General features: G+C 37.6%; 1 protein-coding gene across 10 annotated transcripts in view; it reads left to right on the forward strand.

Moving 5' to 3' along the window:
• FRYL (FRY like transcription coactivator) overlaps positions 1-13,854 on the forward strand; it is a 254,961-nt gene that overhangs the window by 23,545 nt on the left and 217,562 nt on the right. The window lies entirely within an intron of this gene.

The raw sequence follows: 13,854 nt of genomic DNA on the forward strand, positions 1-13,854 counted from the left end.
GTTAATTGTGTAGAAGTCTCAGTTAAATAGTTAAAGAGTAGGTGAATGGCTTGATTTAACTGTTACCTAAAAGCTTGCTGTTTTCAATCTTATCTAAGTGATGGCTCCCTTTGAGAATCTAATGAAAACTATGAGCATCTCACTTGAAAAATGCCTATAAGCACATACTTTATAATTTTTATACAACTTACGGCATTGTAAATTGATTTATATCACAGACCATGTAAAACCAGTTTCTGAAAATGTCTCATTTTTCTTTTTGTGTAAAATTATTTTGAAAAATCCAAATATTTGATAAAACATTGAATTTTATTTTCAAAAGTTAATTTTATTAGGGAGACTGGTTCTTGTAAGTCAGAATTGTGGGGCATTCATTGCCTTTGATATAGCGATGAGTATGTTATTTAAACATTTCTAAACAAATTTAGTTGCCATTGTTTTAATGGCAACTAAAGCTGAAAACCTGATTTTTTTTTTTTTTAAAAACCTGATTTTTAAGATTTGTAGAAATAATTGAAATTAGAGTCAGATCACAGAAGGCAAGGTTTGTTTTTTAAACTAAAAACTGTTTTAATAGAGTTTTATTTTTTGTGAAGACTTTCTTTTCAGAGAGCAGTTTTAGGTTCACAAACAAGAGGAAAGCACAGAGATCTCCCATATAAGCCTTCCATTCATGCATAGCCTCTCCTGTTAACACCATCAGGGTGGTGTATTTCTTATATTTGATGAACCTCCATTGAACATCATAATCACCCAGAGTCCATCGTTTACATTATGGCTAAGTTTTGGTGTTGTGTAGACAGATGTGCACTGATATACATCCACCATTATAGCATCATGTAGGATATTTTTCCTGCCCTAAACTCCTCTGTGCTCTGCCTGTTCATCCCCTCACTCCCTCCCAGGCAACCATTGATCTGTTTCCTGTCACCATAGTTTTGCCTTTTCCAGAATGTCAGTATGTAGCTTTTGCAGATTGGCTTCCTTTGCTTAACATTATGCATTTAAGATTCCTCCACGTTCTCCTATGACTTGATAGCTCATTTCTTTTTAGTGCTGAATAATATTCCATTGTTTGGATGTAGCAGAGTTTATCCATTCACCACTGGAGGAAATCTTGATTGGCAATTATGAATAAAGCTGTTGTAAACATCCATATGCAGGTTTTGCATGGACATGGTTTCAACTTGGGCGAATACCAAAGAGCACAGTTGCTGAGTTGTAAAAGTATGTTTAGTTTTGTAAGAAACTGTCAAACTTTTCCAAAGTGACTATACCATTTTATGTTTTACCAACAGTATATCAGAATTCCTGTTGTTCCACATCCTCTATAGCATTTAGTGTTATCATTATTTTGAAAGTAGCCATTCTAATAGACATGCAGTGGTATCTCATTGTTTAAATTTTCATTCCCCTGATGAATATATTCTGTGACATATCTCTTTCTATGCTTATTTGCTATCTGAATATCTTTTTTGGTGAGCTGTTTGTTAAAGTCCTTGGCCCATTTTTAAATTGTGTCATTTTTGTATTGAATTTTAAGAGTTCTTTGCTTTTGTTTTTTCTCCCAGCAGCCCTTTATTAGGTGTGTATTTGGCAAATATTTTCTCTTAGTCTGTAATTGTTTTCTTATTCTCTTGATAGTGTCTTTTGCAGAGCAGTTTTTAATGTTAATAATGTTCAGCTTATCAATATCTTTACCATTTCTTTCATTGATTGTGCTTTTGGTGTCATATCTAAACCATTATCGCCATACCCAAGGTCATTAAGGTTTTCTACTAATGTTGTCTATGAAGAATTTTATAGTTTTGCATTTTACATTTAGGTCTGTGATACATTTTAAGTTAATTTTTGTAAGGGACCTGGTACTTCCTATGTTGGAATGTTATTATTGATTCCATTTCTTTAATAAAAATAGGCCTAGTCAGATTGTCTATTTCTTCTTGTGAGAATTTTTGCAGATTGTGTCTTTCAAAGAATTATTCCATTTCATTTAGGTTATCAGATTTGTGGACATAGAGTTGTTCATAGTATGTATTCATTCTTTCACATGTTCATAGGCTCTGTAGTGATATCCATTTTCATTTGTTATTAGCAATTTGCATCTTTTTTTTTCCCCCCTTAGTTAGCCTGGCTAGAGATTTGTCAATTTTACCAATTTTTTTCAAAGAATCAGCTTGTGGTTTTATTATTTTTTTCTGCTAATTTTGTTTTTAATTTCATTGATTTCTGCCCTAATTTATTATTATTTTTCTTCTCTTTGCGCTTAGTTGCTCTTTCTACTTTTTAAAAATGGAAACTTAGCTTATTGATTTTAAGATTTCTTTTTCTAATATATGCATTCAATGCAGTTAGTATAAATTCCCTTCTATGGATTTTTTTTTTGCTATTTTCCACAAATTTTGGTAATTGTATTTTCATTTAGTCAGAATATTAAAAAATTTTTTTTTGAGATTTCTTCTTTGATTCGTGTTATTTGTGTTTCTTCGTTTGTGATTTCTTCGTTTGATTCATGTTTAGCAGTGTGTTGTTTTATCTCCATGTGATTTGAGATTTTTCTTATCTTTGTCATTGATTTCTAGCTTAATTTCACTGCAGTCTGAGAGTAGATGTGTGATTTCTTCTAAATTTGTTGGTGAATATTATCTGTGAGCCTGAGAAGAATATGTATCCTGCAGTTGTTGAAGTAGTCTACAGAGGTCGGTTATAACCAGTTGATTGACAGTGTTGTTGAGTTCTATGTCCTTATTGATTTTGCTGACTGCTGTGCCTGTTTATTTGTGACAGAGGGGTATTGAAGTCTCCAGCTGTAGTAGTGGGTTCATCTATTTCTCCTTGCAGTTCTATCAGTTTTTGCTTCGGGTAGATACACACTGAGGACTGTTATGTCTTTGTGGAGAACTGACCCTTTTGTCATTCTGTAATCGCATATATGGGCTTCCCAGGTGGCTCAGTGGTAAAGAGCCGGCCTGCCAATGCAGGAGCTGTAGGAGCTGTGGGTTTGATCCCTGGATTGAGAAGATCCCCCTGGAAGAGGAAATAGCAACGCACTCTAGTATTCTTGCTGGAATAACCCCTTGGACAGAGGAGCCTGGCAGATTACAGTCAGGCGGTCGCACAGAGTCCTGACTGTATGCATGCACGCACAGTCCCGTCTATATCCCTCATAACTTTCTTTGCTCTTAAGTCTGCTTTGTATGAAATTAGAACAGCTAATCTGTCTTTTATTAGGGCTTCCCTGGTGGCTCAGACAGTAAAGAATCTGTCTCTAGGTTTGATCCACTGGGTGGGAGGATCCCCTGGAGAAGAGAATGGCTACCCACTCCAGTACTCTTGCCTGGAGAATTCCATGGACAGAAGAACCTGGTGAGCTACAATCCTAAAGAGTTGGGTACAACTGAGTCACAGAGAGTTGGACACAACTGAGCGACTAACACACAGAATCTGTCTTTTACTAGTTTTAGCATGGTATATCTTTCTCCATCCACTTATTTTTAATCTGTGTCTTTATATTTAAAGTGGGTTTCTGGTAGATAATATAGTTGGGACTTGGTTTTCAATCCACTTTAATAGTCTGTCTTTTAATCAAGTCATTTAGACCATTGATGTTCAAAGTGATTGTTGGTACAATTGGATTAATTTCTTTCATATTTGTTTTCTATTTGTTACCCTTGTTCTTTTTTCTTTTCCTTTCAGTCTTTTTCTGCCTTTTATAGTTTTCGTCTAATTCTCTTTTCTCACCTTTGTTAGCATATCAATTATACTTCTTTTTAAACTGTTTTTAGTGATTTCTCTATAGTTTCCAGTATATATTTACAACTAATCCAAATCTACTTTCAAATAACACTATACTACTTCATGAGTAGAGAGAATAACTTATAGTAAAATAATTCTAATTCTTCCCTATATCAGTGCTGTCCTTCATTTCACTTCTGCTGCTGCTGCTAAGTCGATTCAGTCATGTCCGACTCTGTGCGACCCCATAGACGGCAGCCCACGATGCTCCCCCGTCCCTGGGATTCTCCAGGCAAGAACACTGGAGTGGGTTGCCATTTCCTTCTCCAGTGCATGAAAGTGAAAAGTGAAAGTGAAGACGCTCAGTCATGTCCGACTCTTAGCCACACCATGGACTGCAGCCCACCAGGCTCCTTCATCCATGGGATTTTCCAGGCAAGAGTACTGGAGTGGGGTGCCATTGCCTTCTCTGTCATTTCACTTCTAGGCATACATAATTGAATCTATTGTTGCTATTATTATTTTCAGCAAATTGTTGTCTGTTAGATGAGTTACTACTAAAAATAGTAAAATTTTATATTTTATGTTCTTATTCTTTCTTTGATATTCTTCCTGTTTTAGTGTAGATCTGAATTTATGGCCTATATCATTTTCCTTCCCTCTAAGAAACTTCTTTTAATATTTTTTGGAAGGCAACTTATTTCCTCAGCTTTTGTCTGAGAAAGTCTTCGTGCTCTGTCTTTTAAGGGGTGACTGAGGGTGCAGAACTCTAGGTCTGTCTGCGTCTCTGTCAGCTTCTGAAACACCACTCCCATGTCTCCTTGCTTGCATGGTAAAGAAGGTGGTTTTAATTCTTTGTTCCTCTTTAGGGAATGTTTACTTTTTGCTCTGGCTTCTTTCAGGACTTTTAAAATTTATCTTTGATGTTGAACATGATATATCCTGGGTGTGGTAAGCTTGGGACTGTTTTTTTTCCTTTTTGTATTTTTCTCCTTGGTGTTTTCTGACCTTCCTGGACCTGTGGTTTTGGTATCTGATATTAATTTTGGGAAATTCTCAGTCATTATTGCTTCAAATATTTATTCTGTTTATTTCTCTCTTTCTTCTCGTGTTCTTATTACATTTATGTTAGATCCCTTGTAGTTGTCACACAGTTCTTGAATATTCTGTTGTATTTTATTAATTGTTTTTTCTCTTTGCTTTTCAGTATTCTGTTTCTTTGCAGGTTTCTGTGATATAGCCTCAAGCTCACATAAGTTTTTCCTTAGTCCATCAGTGGTTCTCTTTATTTCCATTACAATTTCAGTTACAATGTTTTTGATCACTAATGTTTCTTTTTGATTCTTAGAACTTCCATCTCTCTACTTATATTGTGCATCTTTTCTTGCCTGCTTTCTACTTTATCCACTAGGACTATTAGCATATTAATTAGTTGTTTTGAATTCCCAGCCTGGAAACTCCAACATCCTGCCATATATGAATTTGGTTATGATGCTTGCTTTGTCTTTTCGTTTTCTGTCTTTTGTTTTCCTTTTAGTATGCCTTGTAACATTTTCTTGGTAGTTGGGTGCGGACTTACAGTACTGAGGACACAAACGCAAACACAGAATCAGGTGGGGCTCTTGGAGATAAACGCACTCGAGTGTGGGGTTCCCCCTAGAACTGGTCGCCTTGGCGTTTTTAACGCTCACAGTTGTCCACGCTGAGCCTCTCAACTTGTCAGTTACACTTCAGGTTTTCTTACCCTGGCGTTGGTTCCCGTGGAAGCGTCTGCTCATGGGTTATGGTCTCAAAAGTACTTAAGAACTTTTACGTAAAAGAGAGTAACTTAAATAGGCCTTCCTCAGTACTGTGGTGTTGAGATGTGGAAGGAGGGGGGAGGTGTGTCGAGACCCCATGATTAGGTTGCTGCCTTTTAGTCAGCCTCTCCCTCCAGACTGTGGACTCACAGGTGCTCCTCAGTTTTTCTCCCGCTTTGGGTGGAGGTGCAGGATGGCCAGAGGGAGCTGGAGTTGGGTATTTCCCTTCTCCTCGGTCACTTAGGTTCTAGCTAAGAGCTGCTTAGTTTCTCCTGAGGGCGGACTTTGTCAAGGAGAACAGAATCCTTTGGAGTATTTCAAAATATTTTCCCCTTCCCCCTGCCAGAAACCTGAGGAGATTTTTCTTTGATACTCACTATTAGAACCAGGGGGCTTTCCAGGTGACTCAGGGGTAAAGAATCCGCCTGCCAAGCCAGGAGGCCCAAGAGACTCTGGTTTGATCCCTGGGTTGGGAGGATCCCCTGGAGGAGGAAACGGCAGCCTATTCAGCCTTCTTGCCTGGGAAACCCCACGGACAGAGGAGTCTGGAGGGCCACAGTCCACGGGGTCACAAAGAGTCGGACGTGACGGAGCACACGAACGCACACACAGGATCAGGCGGGGCTGTTGGAGATAAACTCGCGCAAGTGTGGGGTTCCCCCGGTGCTGGTCGCCGTGGCGTTTTTAACGCTCACGGTTGTCCACGCTGAGCCTCTGTCAGTTGCAGTTCCGGTTTTCTTACCCTGGCGTTGGCTCCCATGGAAGCGTCTGCTCACGGGTTTTGTTCTATAAGTCGTGATTCTCTGCATCTGCCTGCATCCACGTTTGGGACTAGTGGTTATGAATCCAAGAAGAGTTGTTGCCTCTTCAGTTTGTTTATCTTTTTACTTTTTTAAAAAGATGCAGTGGTGTCTTTCATGCCAGAAGGAAAACGTGAAGTCTCTCCTTACCTTTTCTATTACTTTAGTTTCCTTTCCTGGATGCAACCAGTGTTATCAGTTTCTTGTGCATCCTTTCAGAGATAGCCTACTATTCTTAAAATTTTTTTAACTAAGATGAAATTATTTTGGAGAGATATTCTACTAAAATCCTCTATTTCTATGGACGGTTATAAACTGTTTCTCATTATGCTGTTGTGTGTGTATGTTTTTCTGTCTCTGAAATATTTTCCCTTGTCTGATTTTCTGGATTTACTGAATTTTAATTAATTTTATTAGAATTTTAAAATAATCAAGTTAAGTTAGCTTATGCTGCAGTGAAAACAATCTTCAAATTATTTGTGCTAAAAATGCAAGAATTTCTCATTGAAGTCCATGCATTTGGGGCAAGTATCTTTCTCTCTACAGATTTGGCATTGTACTTTCATATCAGTAGCTGCCTCTGTAATTACAGAGACAGTGGGAAAGAGAGGTTTGGAACTTAGTGTCAGCAGTTAAATACTTCCACTGGAAGTTTATTTATCAGTTCTACTCACATTTCATTGGCCAACATAAATCACATGACCATGCCTGACTTCAAGAGGGAGAAGGAAAGCCTAGAAGGAAAGGGGAAGTAGATTTGGTTAATATCCCTTGTATCTTTATTATTTTTATGGAATGTTTTGTTGTTTTTTGAGAGGAGTCTCCTCAAGTCCCTAACCCTGATTGTAGATATACCTTTGTGGAATGTCTGCTTGACTGCCACTCCATTCCCCCAAAACAGTGAATATCTTAGAAAATCAAATGGCTTCACTTCTTACCTCTCTGTTTGGAATTCTGCCAAGATCATTATCTTTGTCAGAACATTTTGATCAGTTGTATATCTGCTAATTCTCTTCTTCAGAATGGTGATTGTTCTGTGTACACCCTATTCTGTGTTGATAAATAGTACAGGCTCACAGCCTGGTGTGAGATTTTATTCTGTCTTCTCTCAAAGGGCAGTCAGAGTCTGTTGGAGGTTGCAGTTGGCGTCTACCCCAGTGAGTCTGGTGGTGGGAGGGAATGAGCGTTGGCGTCTGGCGTGTGCCTCAGTGGAGCAGACTTGTAAGCTAGCTCTGAGGATACAGCCCATCGATGACACACTGCTTCTCCTTTCCCATTTTTCTTAAAGTATCTTTGTGGAAGCCCAAAATTTCAGGGTTGGGGGCAATACCCCTTTTTAATTTCCAGTCTCTTGCTGAAGTTTTCCTTTTTATGTTGACTAAATTATCTTAGAGATTAGTGGAAATATGTATTCAAATATGTATTCCTAGGTTATCCTCTAAGTATTGTTCCTCCTTTTAAGCTGATTGTTTGGATGCAGGTTGATTCAGTTATTTAACAAGATGAAAACATACAGTTTAAAACTTGTTGTTTTCTGGAGACATTAGGTCCATCCGAAAATGTATATAAGGTAGGGTATGCAAATATATTCGATTTATGTGCTGAAGACAAGAAAGTTCACTTCTTTTTTTTTCTTTTTTTTATTATTTTTAAATTTTTTTTATTTTTTAGAAAGTTCACTTCTTTTCTTCTCTCATTCTCTGCTTCCCTTGTCTCCTCTAAAGGTTGTAAAAGAGAACCTTGTAAAGTGGTTAATATTCACTTTTTTCAATAAAATGTTTGAAAATCTATATATTGGTTTTTGTTTTTGTTAGTGCATATCATATATTTGCCATCATTTATTTAGTAAATTTTTATTGTATAACCTGTGAGCTAGGAGATGACGATACTGGGGATTACAAATGATAGCCTCTGCCCTCCTGAAACTTCCTTTTTAGTTGGGTAGGCGAGCATTAAACAGATAGTAGATGATAGGCTGTATGATGAGAAATTAAGTCTGTTTAGTGTGATGAGTGTTGGTTGGGCGTCCCCAGTGGCCCAGCAGGTAGAGAACCCACCTGCACACAGCAGACACAAGAGACTCGGGTTCGATCCCTGGGCTGGGAAGATCCCCTGGAGGAGGAAATGACAGCCTGCTCCAGTATCCTTACCTGGGAAATCCCATGGACAGAGAAGCCTGGCGGGCTACAGTGCAGAGTCATAAAGAGTCAGACACAGTTGAGCGACTAGGCACACACGCACAGGTGTGGGTTATTCAGATAGGGTGGTGGGGATGGCGTCTTTGCGGGAGGGGGCATTTGCAGCCTTCTGAAGAAGGGCAGGAACAAGGCATACTCAAAGGAAGGCACTTTCCCAGCAGAGGGATTAGCAAGTACACAGGCCCTGATTTGGGAGTAAGCTTTTTGAACTTGAGGAATAGCAGGAGAGCTGGTGTAGCTAGCATAGAGGAAAGGAAAGTTTAGGGAGACCACAGATATTTTCTACATTTGATGGAAAACAAGTGGAGAATTTTTGATCACAAGTGGAGCGAATAAATTTATAGCCTAAAAAGATCACGTTGGGAGCTCCTTGGTGGTCTAGTGGTTAGGATTCGATGCTTTCACTGCTTGGTCCAGGCTCAGTCCCTGGTTGGGGAACTGAGATCCTGCAAGCTCCATGGTGTGGTACCGCCAAAAAAAAAAAAAAAAAAAAAATCACTCTAGCGACTATGTGGAGAATTAAGGGGTGAACAGATTCATGGGTACCAGTTAAGAGGCTCCTTGAATTGTTTGGGCCAGAAATGATGATGGCTCTGACTAGGTGGTTGCAGTGGGTGGGAAAGAAGTGGTCAGATTTAAAACATCCAGCATTTTGAAAATAGGGTTGACACAACTTGTTGGATTTTATGAGGGGTAGAGGTCATCAGTGACACTGGTAGCAGTCCTTTGCATAGAAGAGGGGAGGGAATGGAATTGTGAGATCCTGAAATACTGACTTAGAGTTGTCTGGAAGATGTTACTTATAAATGGGAGCATATTAACAGGGCCATACTGATAGGGAAAGTTTTGTGGTCAAGGAGGGCTACCCCCTTTCATTCTCTAAATTTAGGGTGAGTGATCATTATGGTATGTTTGATACTGATGGGCATGATCCCTTAGGAATGGAGAGAGGAGATGTGAGGTTTTTGTCACCTTACGTTGATATTCTCCATTCTAAAAAGCAATCCGCAGCTGGTTGGGGTTGGGTTAGAAGTTTTCTCGACCCCACCCTCTTCAGGGAGCCTTTGTCATTTTCTTTTGCTTTCCTCTTTTTTGGCTTGCTTAGTCTTATTGTGTATCTTGATAGATTTCTATCTTTTACATTTCTGGTAAATGGTAATTATTAGGAAGTGGAACCAATTGTGTATTTAAAAATATGTGAAAGACATTTACCAGAGAACATGTTTCCCAAGGCCCATTGTTTACCACAGAAAGGAAACCACTGCCTTCTTGTTACATCAGTGAAGATAAAATTATTTTGTGAATACAGTACTCCTTTTGTAAGTAACATTTTTCAAACTGTGATGAAAAGAAATTATTTTTTGAAAACAGTTAACTAATGGGAAATGTAGACTTTTGTTGCAAATGGGAATTTATTTAGTGGGAGCCCTTAACATTTTTTGATTTCTCTAAAGAACACTTAAAATTCTTCTTATTGTGAAGATATTTTCATTTAGATTATGAAAAAATACATTTTATGAAATTTAGAAGTTAGGCGTCTAGTTCTTTATTTCTTGAAATGTAATGAAAAATTTTAACCAGTTTTAAGGGAGAAAATGTAGTAGTACAGGGTGGTGGTAATATTTTTCACTCTGAAACAGAAAAAGGAATAATGTAAATATGGTTAATATTATAGTGACGGTATATTCAAGGGTAACTAGACCATCCATCACAATGTAGTGTCTCTCCTATTGTAAATTCTTGCTTGATAGAAAAGTCCTCTGGTGAAGTTTGATTTAAAAAAACAAAATTTATAGAAGATGAGGATGTTATAGTAGCAGATACGGGCTTACTGGAGACCAGCCTTCTTGAACCCTTGGATTTTTTACTTGGAATTTTATTCCCTACTTTTGTCCTCCAATACCCCACACCTCCCATACCTATTAAAAAAAATAAAAACAAAAACTTATATCTTTGGCAATAATAAAGTCTCCCAACTTCTGAGTATCTAAGAAATGTACCTATGGACAAGCATCTCAGAAAACCTAGAGATTATAAAATTTCAGATTCTGAGCTGCATTGTATTATAGATATAACTTTGTTGCATAAATGTGATTCTCAACTTATTTTTTGCCTACGTATAAGTTGCACATAAGGAAATAAAATGTATGTACGTATGTTTGTATGTCAGATAGTGATTAATGCAATGATAAAACAAAATGGCAATAGGGCAGTGACATGGGAGGTCCTCTGAATCACCATTTATCATTTACCAACTGAGAATAGTAATAACCTATCTATCTGTTTAGAGTTGCATGGATTTCGTTGTGTGTGACATGCACCTAGTTTGATGCCTGGTATCATAACAGATTGTTGAGTACATGTTATTCTACTTTGCCTCTCTTTCTGTAATTTGAGTCAGCCAAATCTGCCGTCTAGTGCCGTATAATATAGAGCATGGTAAAACTAAGAGTTTAAACTAGAATATGTTGAAACCATGTCCTTTATGTGGTTTTGGAGTTTTTGTTGAAAAAGTAAATGATAACACAAATGAACCTCAAAGAGGCCTCATGTTTAGAGAAATAAGCCAGTGACAAAAGGACAAATACTATATGATTCCACTTAAATAAGATACCTAGAGTAGTCAAATTCATAGCTTGTTGCCAGGGCCTGGGAGACGGGAGTGGAAGAGGAGTTGTTGTCCAGTGAATGCAGAGTTTCAGTTCTGAAAGATGAGATCTCTGGAGATGGATGGTGCTGGTCTCTGTACAACTGTGGGAAGGTTCTTGGTGCCACAGAGCTGTGTGCTTAAAATGGTTAAGATGGGAAATTATATGTTCTATGTATCTTACTTTTTAAAAAAGTAAATGATAGAACTACTTTGTGTTGATAAGGCTTGCCCTCACGCCCATTTTTGGTAGCTATTAGTTAAAGTTTCTTCTTTGCATTTTATTTAGGTATAACTGATGTTAGCACTGTGTAAGATGTACAGCTGCATGACTTATGTATATGGTGAAGTGATTTCTAAGTCAAGTTGTTCTTGACTAAATCATGAAATAGTGGGTTGCTGTTCATACATCATAAATCTGTGTGAGATTCCCAGAAACTGAAAAGTTTTGATTATCAGAAATTTTCATCATCTTAACTTCCAGAGGTATCAGATCTTAAACTGTTGCTTTGAGAGCAAAGTTTATAGTTTGGTGGGAAAAAAGTTCTTTGTTTTGCATGTCAATTAAAAAATATGTATTGAGCCCTCATTATGTTGAATGGATAACAGTAACAACGTTTTGTGCTATATGTTGGCTATTTTTCTAAATTTACATGTAGTAGCACTTATAATACTTCTAACATTTATATCCTTATAAAAAGCCCTTGAAGGTCTTATGGTTGAGAAACCCAAGCCTGTGATTTAAAAAGTGATTTTCTACTTTAAAAATGACTTTAGAGGAATTTAATGCATAGGGGCATTCCAGATGGAAGGAAGGTCTGGGTGTAGGAAGGAAAGGTTTGTGTTTGCACAGAGCAGAGTTCTGTAGAACATTAGGGAGATGGGCTAGCGGTTTATTCTCTTCCAGTAGGACCTCGACTGTGAGGCTAAGGGATTTCTGGACTTTATTCTGTAGGCATTGGGAGTACCACTGAATTACTGAGTCAGGGAGCTTTGTGATCAGAGTCATAGAATTTGGAAGATGCACTTGGGAGCCGTATCTAAGGTGCATCAGAATAGTGAGAGAGGGGAGGTGAGAAGCCTTGTAGAGTCCTTTTGACAGAAGGACTTTTAGTATTGCAGTGGTTGGGGTCAGAGGGTAAATGGCTGACTTGATGACTTGAGACTTGAAGTAGAGGCCCAGATTGTAGCAAGAGGAAATAAAGAGAAGTCCGTGGTGCATGATTGTAAGATTTTTTTTCCCCTTAATGGTCATCTGAATATACAGGTCAGATGTAGGTTTGGCTTTAAAAAGGGAGAGCTCGGAGGGCCCAAGAGCACAGGAAGAGGGACGTTAGCAGCCTTGAACTGAATTTGATAAGTTTACACTGGGCATCTTTCAGTTTGAGAGATGAAGATATCTGTAGAGAGTACAGGACTGTGGTGGTCCTGAGACTTGAAGGATAGAAAAGTTTCAACCTCTAGACTGTGAGGTAGAATACTAGTAATAATAGTGTACTGCTGTTAGTCTTTTATACAAATAAATTACATGCAGTAGAATCTCTTTTATACAATATTGATTGTATAATCAACTAGTAGTTGGGATGGTGACATAGGGATGGTTACATAAGGATGGTTACATAGGGATGAAGAATCATAGGGAAGATATGTGCCTTAAATGTTTTATAGTTAAGTGTATAAATGCTCATGTATCATCAGTCTTTTGATGTAGAGCTGAGGTCTTCTCTTTAGGATTTTTTAAAAGTGACTTGCCTTTTTCAAATTGTTTGGCTTAAGTTTCAGAGACAAAGCATTTTCTTTTTGCACTCATATTTTTGATATAATACTTAACTAAGATATATAACTATAGTAAATACAATTGGCAAAGGCGAATTTTGGACAAATACAAGATAACTTACTCTTGGTAGGCATGCGCTTCAGTCGTTGGAAGAAAAATGAGGTGGTGTACCAGAGAGGACTCCTCATTCCCCACAAAAGGAAATGGAAACTTGGGAGTTAATGGTTTATCAGTGGTTTTAGGACTGATGAGAATCTGGTTTTATTTTGAATCTGATGCTTTTCCTATTATATAGGAAAATGCATATATTCAACACATATTATCTTGCAGTGTTGCAAGGTGATAAGGAATAATATGTGAAATATTGTTGAGTGGTGAAGAAGTAATAGACTGTGTATATATATTTTTTAATATAATAGCTTTATTGAGATAATAATTCACATACCATGCAAGTCACCAGTTTATAATGTACAATTTGAGGTTTTTGTATATTGACAGAATTGTGCAGCCACAACCACAGTTGATTTCAGAATATTTTCTTCATCCCCTAGAAGAAATCCTGTATCCTTTACCTCCTCATCTCCTCCCTGTCCAGAGTCAACCACTAATCTGTCTTTCCTCTATATATTGATAGATTTGTCTGTTCGTATAAATGGAATAATGTAATGTGTAACCTTTTGTGACTGGCTTCTTTCACTTAGCCATATTGTTTCAGATTCATCTATGCTGTAGCATGTGCCAGTATTTTTTATGGCTCACTCCACTGGACGGATATACTACGTTTTATTTATCTGTTCATCAGTTGATGACATTTCTGTTGTTTCTGCCTTTTGACTGTAATACAAATAATGCTATTATGACAGTTTCTATAGTATAGGGTTATCACAGATAATGCTAT

This window comes from Muntiacus reevesi, chromosome 22 (assembly GCF_963930625.1).
Source record: "Muntiacus reevesi chromosome 22, mMunRee1.1, whole genome shotgun sequence".
Classification (NCBI taxonomy): domain Eukaryota; kingdom Metazoa; phylum Chordata; class Mammalia; order Artiodactyla; family Cervidae; genus Muntiacus; species Muntiacus reevesi.